Source organism: Bos javanicus, chromosome 9, assembly GCF_032452875.1.
Source record: "Bos javanicus breed banteng chromosome 9, ARS-OSU_banteng_1.0, whole genome shotgun sequence".
In the NCBI taxonomy this organism is placed as follows: Eukaryota; Metazoa; Chordata; class Mammalia; order Artiodactyla; family Bovidae; genus Bos; species Bos javanicus.
The window spans coordinates 9,795,771-9,813,560 of NC_083876.1; the positions used below are offsets into that span (position 1 = coordinate 9,795,771).

The 17,790-nt window shown below is 40.7% G+C and overlaps 1 protein-coding gene across 1 annotated transcript in view; it reads left to right on the plus strand.

The window, feature by feature from the left end:
* Positions 1-17,790, plus strand: part of SDHAF4 (succinate dehydrogenase complex assembly factor 4) — a 43,294-nt gene that overhangs the window by 5,057 nt on the left and 20,447 nt on the right. The gene's annotated exons all lie outside the window — the stretch shown is intronic.

Sequence of the window (17,790 nt, forward strand, 5' to 3'; positions counted from 1 at the left end):
AAATATTCAGATGTATCCGGATGATTATGTTATTATAATATTGGGTGTGGTGTGCTGATATTGTGTTCAAAAACTGCCCTGTAGTTTTCTTCTCTTACAATTTCCTTTGCTGGTTTTGAAATTAAAGTTATTCTAGCCTGTTACAATGAATTCAAGAGTATTTTAGTCCTTTTCTTTAAGATTGAAATAAGCCATTCCTTGAGTGTTTGTTACAGTTTACATGGAAAACTATCTAGACCTGCCCTTTGGTGTGAGGTAAGATTTTAAATCTGGAAAAGACTCTGATGCAGGGAGGGATTGGGGGCAGGAGGAGAAGGGGACGACAGAGGATGAGATGGCTGGATGGCATCACTGACTCGATGGACGTGAGTCTGAGTGAACTCCAGGAGTTGGTGATGGACAGGGAGGCCTAGCGTGCTGCAATTCATGGGGTCGCAAAGAGTCGGACACGACTGAGCGACTGAACTGAACTGAACTGAAGATTTTAAATTACTAGTTTAATTTCTGTAATGATTATTGTGGTTTTTTATCAGATTTTCTCTTCTTAATTAAGTTTTGATGAATTTTCCTGGGAAAGTGTTCATTTTGTATACTTTAAATGTATAGGCATAAAGTTCTAATTTTTGCTCTATGTGGGCTATGTGAGCTTCCCAGGTGGCGCTTTTGGTTAACATTTGTAATGTTATCTTCTTGTCTTGATACTTTTGTTTATTATCAGTGCTTTGTAGTCTTCTGTAAGAAAGCTTTCCCAACCCTAAGGTTATAAAGATATTCTCCTATATTTTCTCCTTAAAGGTCTATCAGTAGATGCACAGTTTTCTAATGCCTTTTTCCATGACTACAATACCACCTTTTTTTATACTCAGTTCAGTTCAGTTCAGTTGCTTAGTCGTGTCCGACTCTTTGCGACCCCATGAATCGCAGCACACCCGGCCTCCCTGTCCATCACCAACTCCCGGAGTTCACTCAGACTCAACGTCCATCGAGTCAGTGATGCCATCCAGCCATCTCATCCTCTGTTGTCCCCTTTTCCTCCTGCCCCCAATCCCTCCCAGCATCAGAGTCTTTTCCAATGAGTCAACTCTTCGCATGAGGTGGCCAAAGTACTGGAGTTTCAGCTTTAGCATCATTCTTTCCAAAGAAATCCCAGGGCTGATCTCCTTCAGAATGGACTGGTTGGATCTCCTTGCAGTCCAAGGGATTCTCAAAAGTCTTCTCCAACACCACAGTTCAAAAGCATCAATTCTTCGGCGCTTAGCCTTCTTCACAGTCCAACTCTCACATCCATACGTGACCACAGGAAAAACCATAGCCTTGACTAGACGGACCTTTGTTGGCAAAGTAATGTCTCTGCTTTTGAATATGCTATCTAGGTTGGTCATAACTTTCCTTCCAAGGAGTAAGCGTCTTTTAATTTCATGGCTGCAGTCACCATCTGCAGTGATTTTGGAGCCCCCAAAACTAAAATCTGACACTGTTTCCACTGTTTCCCCATCTATTTCCCATGAACTGATGGGGCGGATGCCATGATCTTCGTTTTCTGAATGTTGAGCTTTAAGACAACTTTTTCACTCTCCTCTTTCACTTTCATCAAGAGGCTTTTTAATTCCTCTTCACTTTCTGCCATAAGGGTGGTATCATCTGCATATCTGATGTTATTGATATTTCTCCCGGCAGTCTTGATTCCAGCTTGTGCTTCTTCCAAACCAGTGTTTCTCATGATGTACTCTGCATATAAGTTAAATAATCAGGGTGACAATATACAGCCTTGACGTACTCCTTATCCTATTTGGAACCAGTCTGTTGTTCCATGTCCACTTCTAACTGTTGCTTCCTGACCTGCATACAGATTTCTCAAGAGGCAGGTCAGGTGGTCTGGTATTCCCATCTCTTTCAGAATCTTCCACAGTTTATTGTGATCTACACAGTCAAAGGCTTTGGCATAGTCAATAAAGCAGAAATAATGTTTTTCTGGAACTCTCTTCCTTTTTCCATGATCCAGTGGATGTTGGCAATTTGATCTCTGGTTCCTCTGCCTTTTCTAAAACCAGCTTGAACATCTGGAAGTTCACAGTTCACATATTGCTTAAGCCTGGCTTGGAGAATTTTGAACAGTACTTTACTAGCGTGTGAGATGAGTGCAATTGTGCAGTAGTTTGAGCATTCTTTGGCATTGCCTTTCTTTGGGATTGGAATGAAAACTGACCTTTTCCAGTCCTGTGGCCACTGCTGAGTTTTCCAAATTTGCTGGCATATTGAGTGCAGCACTTTCACAGCATCATCTTTCAGGATTTGGAATAGCTCAACTGGAATTCCATCACCTCCACTAACTTTGTTCGTAGTGATGCTTTCTAAGGCCCACTTGACTTCACATTCCAGGATGTCTGGCTCTAGGTGAGTGATGACACCATCGTGATTATCTGGGTCGTGAAGATCTTTTTTGTGCAGTTCTTCTGTGTATTCTTGCCATCTCTTCTTAATATCTTCTGCTTCTGTTAGGTCCATACCATTTCTGTCCTTTATCGAGCCCATCTTTGCATGAAATGTTCCCTTGGTATCTCTCATTTTCTTGAAGAGATCTCTAGTCTTTCCCATTCTGTTGTTTTCCTCTATTTCTTTGCATTGATCGCTGAAGAAGGCTTTCTTATCTCTTCTTGCTATTCTTTGGAACTCTGCATTCAGATGCTTATATCTTTCCTTTTCTCCTTTGCTTTTTGCTTCTCTTCTTTTCCCAGCTATTTGTAAGGCCTCCCCAGACAGCCACTTTGCTTTTTTGCATTTCTTTTCCATGCGGATGGTGTTGATCCCTGTCTCCTGTACAATGTCACAAACCTCATTCCATAGTTCATCAGGCACTCTATCTATCAGATCTAGGCCCTTAAATCTATTTCTCACTTCTACTGTATAATCATAAGGGATTTGATTTAGGTCATACCTGAATGGTCTAGTGGTTTTCCCTACTTTCTTCAATTTCAGTCTGAATTTGGCAATAAGGAGTTCATGGTCTGAGCCACAGTCAGCTCCCGGTCTTGTTTTTGCTAACTGTATAGAGCTTCTCCATCTTTGGCTGCAAAGAATATAATCAATCTGATTTCAGTGTTGACCATCTGGTGATGTCCATGTATAGAGTCTTCTCTTGTGTTGTTGGAAGAGGGTGTTTGTTATGACCAGTGCATTTTCTTGGCAAAACTGTATTAGTCTCTGCCCTGCTTCATTCCATATTCCAAGGCCAAATTTGCCTGTTACTCCAGGTGTTTCTTGACTTCCTACTTTTGCATTCCAGTCCCCTGTAATGAAAAGGACATCTTTTTTGGGTGTTAGTTCTAAAAGGTCTTGTAGGTCTTCATAGAACCGTTCAACTTCAGCTTCTTCAGCATTACTGGTTGAGGCATAGACTTGGATTACTGTGATATTGAATGGTTTGCCTTGGAAACAAACAGAGATCATTCTGTCGTTTTTGAGATTGCATCCAAGTACTGCATTTCGGACTCTTTTGTTGACCATGATGGCTACTCCATTTCTTCTGAGGGATTCCTGCCCGCAGTAGTAAATATAATGGTCATCTGAGTTAAAGTCACCCATTCCAGTCCATTTTAGTTTGCTGATTCCTAGAATGTCGACATTCACTCTTGCCATCTCTTTTTTGACCACTTCCAATTTGCCTTGATTCATAGACCTGACATTCCAGGTTCCTATGCAGTATTGCTCTTTACAGCATCGGACCTTGCTTCTATCGGCAGTCACATCCACATTGTTTTTGCTTTGGCTCCATCCCTTCATTCTTTCTGGAATTATTTCTCCACTGATCTCCAGTAGCATATTGGGCACCTACTGACCTGGGGAGTTCCTCTTTCAGTATCCTATCATTTTGCCTTTTCATACTGTTCATGGGGTTCTCAAGGCAAGAATACTGAAGTGGTTTGCCATTCCCTTCTCCAGTGGACCATATTCTGTCAGATCTCTCCACCATGACCTTCCCATCTTGGGTTGCCCCACGGGCATGGCTTACTTTCATTGAGTTAGACGAAGCTGTGGTCCTAGTGTGATTAGATTGACTAGTTTTCTGTGAGTATGGTTTCAGTGTGTCTGCCCTCTGATGCCCTCTTGCAACACCTACCGTCTTACTTGGGTTTCTCTTACCTTGGGCGTGGGGTATCTTTTCACGGCTGCTCCAGCAAAGTGCAGCTGCTGCTCCTAACCTTGACGAGGGGTATCTCCTCACCGCCGCCCTTACTGACCTTCAGTGTGGGGTAGCTCCTCTAGGCCCTCCTGCGCCCGCGCAGCCACGGCTCCTTGGGCGTGGGGTATAGTTTGGCTTTTTTGTATTTAACTCTTTATTCTACCAGGAATAAAGTCGCCTGCAGTGCAGGAGACTTCAGAGACTCAAATTTGATTCCTGGGTTGGGAAGATCTCTTGGACAAGGGCATGGCAACCCACACCAGCATTCTTGCCTGGAATATCCAACAGATAACACTGGAATCACGATAATTCTCTTATATATAAACAGCATAAGACTAGATTTTGGTGAATTTTTATTTTGAAGTCTGATAGTATACACCTTTTAACTGGAGAGCTCAATCCATTTGCAATCACTATAAGTCACCTACATCTAAATATTTAGGTTGTGAACTTTCAAAGATGTGAACATGTATTCCATCAGTGTTGGGTGAGATTGAAATTGCAGCTTGCCCTGCATCTATTGCTGATGATTCTTCAGCTCTACCATCTTCCACCTCCTGTCCTTCCTCCAGTTAGTAACTCTTGCCTGTTCACTTGATGCCAGCCCTTGTATGACAGTTGTTGAGCTGTCATACTGTACTTTTCAAGGTATTGTACCATAAGATTAAAAATGTTTTATTTTTGTGTTTGTTTTTTATGTATTATTTTGTGAGAAGTTTTATAAACTTATCATACAGTACTATATAGCCCACTGTGATAGTTGGGTGAAAACTGAAAGTTGCTCAGTCGTGTCCAACTCTTTGCGACCCCATGGACTATACAGCCCCATGAAATTCTCCAGCGGGTAGCCTTTCTCTTCTCCAGGGGATCTTCCCAACCTAGCGATTGAACCCAGGTCTCCCACATTGCAGGCGGATTCTTTACCAGCTGGGCCACAGGGGAAGCCCAAGAATACTGGAGTGGATAGCCTATCCCTTCTCCAGGGGACGTTCCCGACCCAGGAATCAAACTGGGGGCTTCTGCATTACAGGTGGATTCTTTACCAACTGAGCTACCTTTAACAAGGAAAGACTAATTCTGTTGGACTTACAAACAAGTAGGACTTAACAAACGTTCTCCGACTGGAACTTTGGTATGTAGGGGACTTACTGTATGTTGTGCTTAGTCACTCAGTCATGTCAGTGTGTTCAACTCTTTGCAACCTCATGGACTAGCCCACCAGGCTCCTCTGTCCATGGGGATTCCTCAGGCAAGAATACTGGAGTAGGTTGCCATGCCCTCCTCCAGGAGATCTTCCCAACTCAGGGATTGAACCCAGGTCTTCCACACTGTGGGTGGATTCTTTACCATCTGAGCCACCTGGGAGGCCCAAGAATACTAGAGTGGGTAGCCTATCCCTTCTCCAGGGGATCTTCCCAACCCAGGAATCGTGTCTTGCATTGCAGGTGGATTCTTTACCAGCTGATCTCTGTTGGACTTATGAACAAGTAGGACTTACCAACACTCTCAGACTGGAACTCTTTTGTATATATTAGGGGACTTACTGTATATTAACTGATAAAATTGATCTTATTTCTGCCATCTCATTCTTTGTACCTTCTATTTGTCATACTTTCAATTAAATGTTTTCTTCTTTCATTTTTTTCCTCTGTGATTTCACAGATACACATTGCTTTTTATTGGTTACTCTTGAAATCTGAATGCATGCTTGAGGAAGTTGAAGTTAATTAATATCTTCATGTTCCTCCTAAACAGTACAAAGCTTAGAAATGCTTTGAATTCATTCACCCTCCTACTCTGTTGTTCAGCCTTTTAGGGGTGTGTGTGTGTGTCTGTATGTTTTCTTGTGTATATGTTAGGGTAGAATTGTGTAGTAACACAAATCAACATATTACATTTTTATATAGTCAATGTTTAAAACTTCTATTTTTCTCTTTTTATCTCACACTTTACTTCTTGAATCAGTTTCTTACAGTACATTGTTTAGAAGTTCCCTTTGGTAATAGTCTTGTGATAAAGTTTCTCAGTGCTTTTTTTTAAAGCATGTATTTTATTTTTAATCTGAAAATATGGTTTATTTCTCTCGTTCTTGCAAGGTTGTTTCAATAAACGTATCATTGTCTCACAGCTCTATCTCTTCTGGCTTTCTTTATAGCTATTGGGAGGTCCTCTTGTCTAATGTTTGTTCCTTTATTAGTAATCTCTCCTAGCTACTTTTTATATCTTCCTTTGATGTTGGCTTCTTCATCGTACTTATTTAATTTTTCTTTTTACTTGCTGCTCTCTGTGTTTCCTACATCTGAAGATTCCTGTCTGTTGGACGTCTCCTGGTCTTTTCATTATTTCCTTCTGGAACTATGATTAAACAAACATTTGTTAGCCCTCATTTTATCCTCCAAGTATTTTAACATCACTTGTGTTATTTTTGTCTCCTTGTTGCTATGCTTTTTTCTGTATAATTTCTTCAGAACTTTATTCTGGGCCACTAAGTCTTTTCAGCTGTATCTATTCTGCTATTTAGGCCTTTTATTGAACTTTAAATTTGTGGTTGTTGGGGGTTGGGGTTTTTTTGTTTGTTTGTTTAATTATTGGCCTAGTGAATTCACAGTCTCTTACTCATTTTTCTCTTTGGCTCCATTTTTATTTCCTTAAATGTATTACTTATTTTAATTTTGATTTCAGTGTATAGATCTTTATGGTCCTAGCTCTGTTGTTTGTTGATTTTGCATATAATAGCTTGTTTCCTTGAATGTTTTATTGGTATTCCCTCTTTGAGACTTCCATAAGACGTGAATTGAAAAACTATTTGTCCTCAGAGGATTTGCTTCTGCCATGTGTGTGAAAGCACTTCAACTTCAGACTTTAATCCACTTTATAGAAAGATGCTCCCCTGAGGGTCTTTGAACCTTGCACATAGTGTGTAACCTGACATAAACACAGATATGGTCAACCAGTGGCTTCAAAATATCAAGAGGGGCTCCCTTTTTAACATCGTTACACAGAACAAAGGTGTTCATTAACTAGAATTTGTCTTCTAGTCCCTTGCTCTTTGGACCAGCAACGGGAGCATCACCTTGGAACTTGTTAAAATGCAGACTCTTAGGTCATACCAAACCTATTAAGAATCTGCATTTTAATAAGATCTTCCCCAGGTAGTTATATGCACGTTTAAAAATCTTCCAAATCACTCTCTTTACTCAGTGCATGACCCTTCCTGGGTTCTGGCCTCTAGTAGGCTTTTTATTTTGCTTGGGTTCAAAAAACTGTGCTCTCCCAGCTGTCCTGAGACCTCTGTACACTAAACTCTAGGGGAGAAAGACCCAGGTTATGTACCAGCTTAACTGTTTATCTTACAGGAATGCTTTGATACTCTTAATCATTATTTCCTTTCTTAACATTTCTTTCTCGGATTTAGGAATGTTTTTTTGTGTGTATGTGTATACACACACACACACACACACATATATATATATATATTTTTTTTTTTTTTTTTTTTAACCTTTTTGGATGATTTTGGCTGTAGGGTTTGGGCATCTCTATCAAATTGCTAGAACAGAAGTTTTGAAAAGTAATTTTTATTTTTTAGTGACAATTTACTCTTTTCCCTTTGCTTTTATTAGTTCTCTTAGAAAGTCATCTTCTTGCCTGTAATGTTCTTATAGACACAATTGTAAATAGGCTTTGGATAAGGGCAAAGCATCCCTTGAAAAAGAAGATGTGAGCTTTATGGTGAATTTCCTCATTTCTGTAAAGGAGCCCAGTGTCCTGTCTAATCATGTACTGTGCAAAAATTAGAGAAGTTCTTTTCCTCTGCATTTTGTCACACGTCTACCTGATACAAAAATGGTTCTGTTTATGGTTCCGTGTCTGAGAGCACCTTGAGAAATCTGATCTTTTGGCTTTTCCTTGTAACCCTTACAGGCGGGTCACTGCACTGTCCACATTACAGTCTAAGGGAATGGAAAAAGAAATCCAGGGCAATTGATTTGTTGCAAAATTGAGGTGGCCTAAAATTTGCACATGTTTTTCCTAACCCAGCCCACTGGCCACAACTTGGACATGTGGCTGCTTGGCTACAGGGAAGGCTGGGATATGTGATCCCTAAGTGAGTGGCCTGTTGCTCAGCTTGATCACAGACAGTGGGAGTGGGCATTCTGGAACTCATTGGAAGGGTAGAAAGCAGCTCGGCTGCTGGACACACTGCACAGTCTCTACCACATCTGCCCAGTGTCACTTTTCCAGAAAATGATCATGTTCATGCTAAACAGAATTATTATAAATCGCAATTATACTCATACAAATAAGTTGACATTTTTTCCAGCTCCTAACACAGTGCCTGGCACATTGGCACCTAAGGCATAATATTACTTTTATTGTTTACTGTCGTATATCTGCATCATTTAAGAAGCAAAATTTTAGCTTCAGATTTTGTCTGTGTTATACTTGATAGCCAGGGATTTTGTGCCATTTTTATTTTTGCATAAATGCTTCTGAATTTATAGAAAATTTGAAACATACCATACACTTACCAACGGAGAAGGCAATGGCACCCCACTCCAGTACTCTTGCCTGGAAAATCCCATGGATGGAGGAGCCTGGTAGGCTGTAGTCCATGGGGTCGCTAAGAGTCGGACACGACTGAGCGACTTCCCTTTCACTTTTCACTTTCATGCATTGGAGAAGGACACTCCAGTGTTCTTGCCTGGAGAATCCCAGGGATGGGGAAGCCTGGTGGGCTTCCGTCTATGGGGCCACACAGAGTCGGACACGACTGAAGCGATTCAGCAGCAGCAGCAGCATACACTTACCAAAAACAAGACCTGGAGCTGACTGTGGTTCAGTTCATGAGCTCCTTATTTCAAAGTGTGTTAAGTCAGTCAGTTGTGTCCAAATTTTTGTGACCCCATGAACTGTAGTACACCAGGCTCTTCTCTCCATGGAATTCTCCAGACAAGAATATTGGAGTGGGTTGCCATTTCCTTCCCTACCTTATTGAAAATTCAGGCTTCAATTGAAGAAAGTAGGGAAAATCACTAGACCATTCAGGTGACCTAATAAAATCCTTATGCTTATACAGTGGAGGTGACAATTAGGCTCAAGAGATTAGATGTTGAGGTAGACCCATTGCCTTCAGAACTATGGACAGAGGTTTGTAACATTGTAGAGGAGGCAGTGAACAAAACCATCCCAAGAAAAAGAAATGCAGGAAGGCAAAATGGTTGTCTGAGGAGGCTTTACAAATAGCTGCAGAAAGGAGAAGTGAAAGGCAAGGGAAAGATACATCCAACAGAATGCACAGTTCCAGAGAACAGCAAGGAGAGATAAGAAGGCATTCTTCAGTGAATAATTCAAAGAAATAGAGGAAAACCATAGAATGGGAAAGACTAGAGATCTATTCAGGAAAATAAGAGATACCAAGGGAACATTTCTTACAAGGATGGAAGTGATAAAAGAAATGGTAAAGAACTATTAATAACAGAAGCAGAAGAGATTAAGAAGTGATGGAAAGAATACACAGAAGAACTATATAAGAAAATTATTAATGACCCAGATAACCATATGGTAGAGTCACTCACCTAGAGCCAGGCATTCTGCAGTGAAATCAAGCGGGCCTTAGGAAGCATCACTACAAACAAGCTAATGGAGGTGACACAATTCCAGCTGAGGTATTTAAAATCCTAAAACATGATGCTGTAAACGTGCTGCACTAAATATGCCAGCAAATTTGGAAAACTCAGTAGTGGCCACGGGACTGGCAAAGATCAGTTTTCATTCCAGTCCCAGAGAAGGGCAGTGCCAAAGAATGCTCAAACTACCATATGTTTGCTCTGATTTCACATGCTAGCAAGGTAATGCTCAAAATCCTTCAAGTTAAGCTTCAGCAGTACATAAACCAAGAACTTCCAGATGTATAAGCTGGGTTTTGAAGAAGCAGAGGAACCACAGATCAAATTGCCAACATTCGTTAAATCATGGAAAAAGCAAGGGAGTTCCAGAAAAACATTTACTTATACTTCATTGACTACACTAAAGCCTGTGACTCGATCACAACAAACTGTGAGAAATTCTCTAGCTTGTTTATGTCCGTGTACACATTATACATGTGAGATATCTCTAATTCTAAAAGGTATTATTAGAATTGGAGTTACAAAGAGTTCTATTTAAAAAAAAAAAAGAATTCCTAGTACTACCAGACTGAAAACCACAATCACAGAAAACTAACCAATCTAATCATGTGGACCACAGCCTTGTCTAACTCAATGAAACTATGAGCCATGCCGTGTAGGGCCACCCAGGACAGATAGGTCATGGTGGAGAGTTCTGACAAAATGTGGTCCACTGAACAAGGAAATGGCAAACCACTTCAGTATTCCTGCCTTGAGAATCCCATCCATGAACAGTATGAAAGGCAAAAAGATAGGACACTGAAAGATGAACTCCCCAGGTTGGTAGGTGCCCAATATGCTTCTGGAGATCAGCAGAGAAGTAACTCCAGAAAGAATGAAGAGATGGAGCCAAAGCAAAGACAACGCCTGGTTGTGGATGTGACTGGTGATGGAAGCAAGATCCAATGCTGTAAAAAGTAATATTGCATAGGAACCTGGAATCAAGGCATAGGTCCATGAATCAAGGCAAATTGAAAGTGGTCAAACAGGAGATGGCAAGAGTGAACATTAACATTTTAGGAATCAGCAGACTAAAATGGGCTGGAATGGGTGAATTTAACTCAGATGACCTGAGTTAAATTATATCTACTATTGTGGGCAAGAATCCTGTAAAAGAAATGGAGTAGCCATCATAGTCAACAAAAGAGTGCGAAGTGCAGTACTTGAACGCAATCTCAAAAGCGACAGAATGATCTTGGTTCTTTTCCAAGGCAAACCATTCAATAGCATGGTAATCCAAGTCTATGCCCTAACCAGTAATATGAAGAAGATGAACAGTTCTATAAGGACCTACAAGACCTACTAGAACTAACAAACACCCAAAAAAGATGTCCTTTTCATTATAGGAGACTGGAATGCAAAAGTAGGAAGTTAAGAAACATCTGGAGTAACAGGCAAGTTTGGCCTTGGAGTACAGAGTGAAGCAGGACAAAGTAATAGAGTTCTGCCAAGAGAATGCACTGGTCATAGCAAACACCCTCTTCCAACAACACAAGAGAAGACTACACATATACACCACCAGATGGTCAATACTGAAATCAGACTGATTATATTCTTTGCAGCCAAAGGTGGAGAAGCTCTATACAGTCAGCAAAAACACAACCGGGAGCTGACTGTGGCTCAGATCATGAACTCCTTATTGCCAAAATCAGACTGAAATTGAAGAAAGTGGGGGAAACCACTAGACCACTCAGGTATGACCTAAATCAAATCCCTTACAATTATACAGTGGAAGTAAGAAATAGATTTAAGGGACTAAATCTGACAGACACAGTGCCTGATGAACTGTGGACAGAGGTTCATGACCTTGTACAGGAGACAAGGATCAAGACCATCACCAAGAAAAAGAAATGCAAAAAAGCAAAATGGCTGTCTGAGGAGGCCTTACAAATACCTGTGAAAAGAAGAGAAGCCAAAAGCAAAGGAGAAAAGGAAAGATATGCCCATCTGAATGCAGAGTTCCAAAGAATACCAAGGAGAGATAAGAAAGCCTTCGTCATTGAGGATAATGTTTGCTGTGGGTTTGTCATATATAGCTTTTATTATGTTGAGGTATGTTCCTTCTATTCCTGCTATCTGGAGAGTTTTTATCATAAATGGGTGTTGAATTTTGTCAAAGGCTTTCTCTGCATCTATTGAGATAATCATATGGTTTTTATTTTTCAATTTGTTAATGTGGTGTATTACATTGATTGATTTGTGGATATTGAAGAATCCTTGCATCCCTGGGATAAAGCCCACTTGGTCATGATGTATGATCTTTTTAATGTGTTGTTGGATTCTGATTGCTAGAATTTTGTTAAGGATTTTTGCATCTATGTTCATCAGTGATATTGGCCTGTTTCACAGCAGGATCCTCTATGACCCACCTCCCAGAATATTGGAAATAAAAGCAAAAATAAACCAATGGGATCTAATTAACCTTAAAAGCTTCTGCACATCAAAGGAAACTATTAGCAAGGTGAAAAGACAGCCTTCAGAATGGGAGAAAATAATAGCAAATGAAACAACTGACAACTAATCTCAAAAATATACAAGCAACTCCTACAGCTCAACTCCAGAAAAATAAATGACCCAATCAAAAAATGGGCCAAAGAACTAAATAGACATTTCTCCAAAGAAGACATACAGATGGTTAACAAACACATGAAAAGATGCTCAACATCACTCATCATCAGAGAAATGCAAATAAAAACCACTATGAGGTACCATTTCACGCCAGTCAGAATGGCTGCGATCCAAAAGTCTACAAATAATAAATGCTGGAGAGGGTGTGGAGAAAAGGGAACCCTCTTACACTGTTGGAGGGTTTAAAAAACTGGAGTGTGGAGATTCCTTAAAAAACTGGAAATAGAACTGCCTTATGATCCAGCAGTCCCACTGCTGGGCATACACACTGAGGAAACAAGAATTGAAAGAGACACGTGTACCCCAATGTTCATCGCAGCACTGTTTATAATAGCCAGGACATGGAAGCAACCTAGATGTCCATCAGCAGATGAATGGATAAGAAAGCTGTGGTACATATACACAATGGAGTATTACTCAGCCATTAAAAAGAAAACATTTGAATCAGTTCTAATGAGGTGGATGAAACTGGAGCCTATTATACAGAGTGAAGTAAGCCAGAAGGAAAAACACCAATACAGTATAATAATGCATATATATGGAATTTAGAAAGATGGTAACAATAACCCTGTGTACAAGACAGCAAAAGAGACATTGATGTATAGAACAGTCTTATGGACTCTATGGGAGAGGGAGAGGGTGGGAAGATTTGGGAGAGTGGCATTGAAACATGTAAAATATCATGTATGAAACGAGATGCCAGTCCAGGTTGATGCACAATACTGGATGCTTGGGGCTAGTGCACTGGGACGACCCAGAGGGATGGTATGGGGAGGGAGGAGGGTTCAGGATGGGGAACACATGTATACCTGTGGCGGATTCATTTTGATAGTTGGCAAAACTAATACAATTATGTAAAGTTTAAAAAAAAAAAGCCTTCCTCAGCGATCAATGCAAAGAAATAGAGGAAAACAATAGAATGGGAAACACTAGAGATCTCTCCAAAAAAAATGTAAGATACCAAGGGAGCATTTCATGCAAAGATGGGCTCGATAAAGATTAGAAATGGTATGGACCTAACAGAAGCAGAAGATATTAAGAAGAAGTGGCAAGAATACACAGAAGACCTATACAAAAAGATCTTCATGACCCAGATAATCATGATGGTGTGATTACTCACCTAGAGCCAGACATCCTGGAATGCGAAGTCAAGTGGGCCTTACAAAGCTGGTGGAGGTGAAGGAATTCCAGTGGAGCTATTTTAAATCCTAAAAGATGATGCTGTGGAAGTGCTACACTCAATAACCAGCAAATTTGGAAAACTCAGCAGTGGCCACAGGACTGGAAAAGGTCAGTTTTCATTCCAGTCCCAAAGAAAGGCAATGCCAAAGAATGCTCAAACTACTGCACAGTTTCACTCATCTCACATGCTAGTAAAGTAATGCTCAAAATTCTCCAAGCCAGGTTTCAGCAATACATGAATCATGAACTTCCAGATGTTCAAGCTGGTTTTAGAAAAGGCAGAGGAACCAGAGATCAAATTGCTAACATCCATTGGATCATCAAAAAAGCAAGAGAGTTCCAGAACACTTCTGCTTTATTGACTGTGCCAATGCCTTTGACTGTGTGGATCACCACAAACTGGAAAATTCTGAAAGAGATGGGAATACCAGACCATCTAACCTGCCTCTTGAGAAATCTGTATGCAGGTCAGGCAGCAACAGTTAAAACTGGACCTAGAAAACAGACTGGTTCCAAATAGGAAAAGGAGTATCTCAGAGCTGTATATTGTCAGCCTGTTTATTTAACTTCTCTGCAGAGTACATCATGAGAAACGCTGGGCTGAATGAAACAGAAGCTGGAATCAATATTGCCAGGAGAAATATCAATAACCTCAGATATGCAGATGACACCACCCTTATGGCAGAAAGTGAAGAAGAACTAAAGAGCCTCTTGATGAAAGTGAAAGAGGAGAGTGAAAAAGTTGGCTTAAAGCTCAGCATTCAGAAAACTAAGATCACAGCATCTGGTCTGTTACTCATGGCAAATAGATGGGGAAACAGCAGACTTTATTTTTAGGGGCTCCAATATCACTGCATATGGTAACTGCAGCCATGAAATTAAAAGACACTCCTTTAAAGAAAAGTTACAACCAATCTAGACAACATATTAAAAAGCAGAGACATTGCTTTCCAACAAAGGTCCATCTAGTCACGGCTATGGTTTTTCCAATAGTCATGTATGGATGTGAGAGTTGGAATATAAAGAGAACTGAGCACCAAAGAATTGATGCTTTTGAACTGTGGTGTTGGAGAAGACTCTTGAGAGTCCCTTGGACTGCAGGAAGATCCAACCAGTCCATTCTAAAGGAAATCAGTTCTTAATATTCATCGGAAGGACTGATGCTGAAGCTGAAACTCCAATATTTTGGCCACTTGATACGCAGAGCTGATTGATTTGAAAAGACCATGATGCTGGGAAAGACTGAAAGCAGGAGGAGAAGGGTACAACAGAGGATGAGGTGGTTGGATAGCACCACCAACTCAATGGACGTGAGTTTGAGTAAACACCAGGCGTTGGTGATGGACAAAGAGGCCTGGCGTGCTACAGTCCATGGGGTCGCAAAGAGTCAGACAAGACTGAGCAACTGAACTCAACTGAGTACTGCCAGTCCATCATAACTGTCTCTTCAGAGAGCAATATGCAGGTAAAGAAGCAATAGTTAGAACCAGACATGCAACAATGGACTAGTTCAAAATCAAGAGTGAAGTACATCAAGGCTGTATATTGTCACTCTACTTATTTAACTTATATGCCAGTTACATCATGCGAAATGCTGGATTGAATAATAAGTCATAAGCTGGAATCAAGGTTGATGGGAGAAATGTAAACAACCTCAGATATGCAGATAATACCTTTCTAATGGTAGAAAGTGAAGAGAAACTAAAGAGCCTCTTGATGAGGGTGAAAGAGGAGAGTGAAAAAGCTGGCTTAAAACTCAGCATTCAAAAAAAAAGATCATAGCATCCAGTCCCATCATTTCATAGCAAATAGATGAAGAAAAAGTGGAAACAGTGACATTTTATTTTCTTGGGTTCCATGATCACTGTAGACGGTGACTGCAGGCACAAAATTAAAGGCACTTAACTCCTTGGAAGAAGAGCTGTGACAAACCTGGACAGCATATTAAAAAGTGGAGATGTCACTTTGCCAACAAAGGCGTGTGTAGTCAAAGTTATGGTTTTCCATTAGTCATGATGGATGTGAGAGTTGGACCATAAAGAAGGCTGAGCTCCAAAGAATTAGTGCTTGCAAATTGTGGTGCTGGAGGACTCTTGAGAGTTTCTTGGCCTGCAAGAAGATCAAACCAGTCCATCCTAAAAGAAATCAACCCTGAATATTCATTGGAAGGACTGATGCACTTCTGTGTCTGAAGGTGTATTCTTGATGTTTCCACAGATAGAGATGTATTCCACGTCCACCTACCCCTCCACCATCTTATTCTCACTATATTTATTTTCTTACTCGTTGAATTTTATGGGCCCTTTCATTGAGGAAGAAGACTAATTTTAATTTGCATTACAGTTGGTCATTCAGAGAGTCAGCAATGTTGTCAGTCACTGAGATCCATGCAGTGGATATGCAGAGTGTATTATTTTGAAATTGTTAATGTAGTTTGTGATGTTAACTTTTTGTAATCTTGCAAACAAGTCATGTAAATTCCAAATTGGCTGTGGAAGGTATATACGTATACACAAACAGACACACACACATATACATACATACATACAGATAGTTTTATGTGTGTATATTTGCATGTGTGTGTATATATGTATATGTATATATATATATAATTTTTTAAAGCAGGGGTAGGATAATGTAGTGATTGTTAGAAAATGAATAAAATATATGTAATGAAAGAAAATTCTAATTATTTGTAATACTACCAGGAGCTTCTAGATAATTCTATAATAATAATAGATACAATTTGTCACTGTGCTAGGTGCTTTGAATGAATTGCCCTATTTAGTCATCTCATGAGATAGGTACTATTATCTTCAATTTAGAGAGGAAGATTTTAAAAGGGAAAATAACTTGACAAGGATCAAACAACTAGTAAGCAGTTAGTTTCCTATTACTGGTATAATGAAATACCACACACTCAGTGGCTTAAAAACCCTTAACAGTTCTGGAGGTGAGGAGTCTGAAATGGGCTTCTCTGTGTGGAAACCAAGGTGATAGGGTTGTGTTTCTTCTGGAAGCTCCTGGGGAGAATCCGTTTCCTCCCTCTTCCAACTCCCAGAGGCTGCCCAATTTCCTTGTCTTGGTGGCCCTTTCCTTCATCATTGGAGTCAGCAACATCTTCAGGTCTGTCTCCTACTGCCCCCTCTCTGGTTCTCTTTTCTAATTCTCTCTTCCCCTTTTAAGGACCCTTGTGATTAAAGTAGACCCACTCAGATCGTTCAGGACAGTCTCCCTAGATCAGGGTCATCTGATTAGCAATCTCAATTCCATCTGCTACCTAATTCTCTTCCAGCATCTGACCTAACCCACACAAAATTCTGAATATTAGGTTCTCACCCTATTTCAGGGCCATTGAAGTGCTGCCACAGTGGTGTGACTGGAACTAGTACCCACCTCTGTCTCTAAAGCCATTCCTTCACAGACTTGAAACCCTGCCCGCCCGCCCGCCCCCCCCCCCCAACCCCATCCCAGAGGTTGTTTTTCAGAGTGGTTTTGCCCTCATTGAAGACTTATCTCAATAAGGGTTGGATAACTTCCATAATACTGAAAACTTTTGTTGTTGTGGTTCAGTCGCTCAGTTGTGTCCATCTCTTTAAAGTCCATGGACTGCAGCACACCAGGCCTCCCTGTCCATTACCAACTCCCGGAGTTTACTCAAACTCATGTCCATTGAGTCGGTGATGCCATCCAACCATCTCATCCTCTGTCGTCCCCTTCTCCAGCCCCCAGTCTGTCCCAGCATCAGGGTCTTTTCCAATGAGTCACTTCCTCCCATCAGGTGGCCAAACTGTTGGACCTTCAGCTTCAGCATCAGTCCTTCCAATGAATATTCTGAAAACTTACCTTTCTCATTGTAACATAGAAAGTGATCACATTTATACATTGCAGGTGCCCAGTGGGTTGCTTGGTGATAAACAATCTACCTGCCAATGCAGGAGACATGGGTTTGATCCCTGAGTTGGGAAGACCTCCTGGAGAAGGGAATGGCAACCCATTCCAGTATTCTTGCCTGGAGAATCCCATAGACATAGGAGCCTGGCAGACTCCACTCTATGGGTCGCAAGAGTCAGACATGACTTACTGACTAAAGCAACAGCAACAACAGGTGCCTGGTACATTTAAAAATGTTTA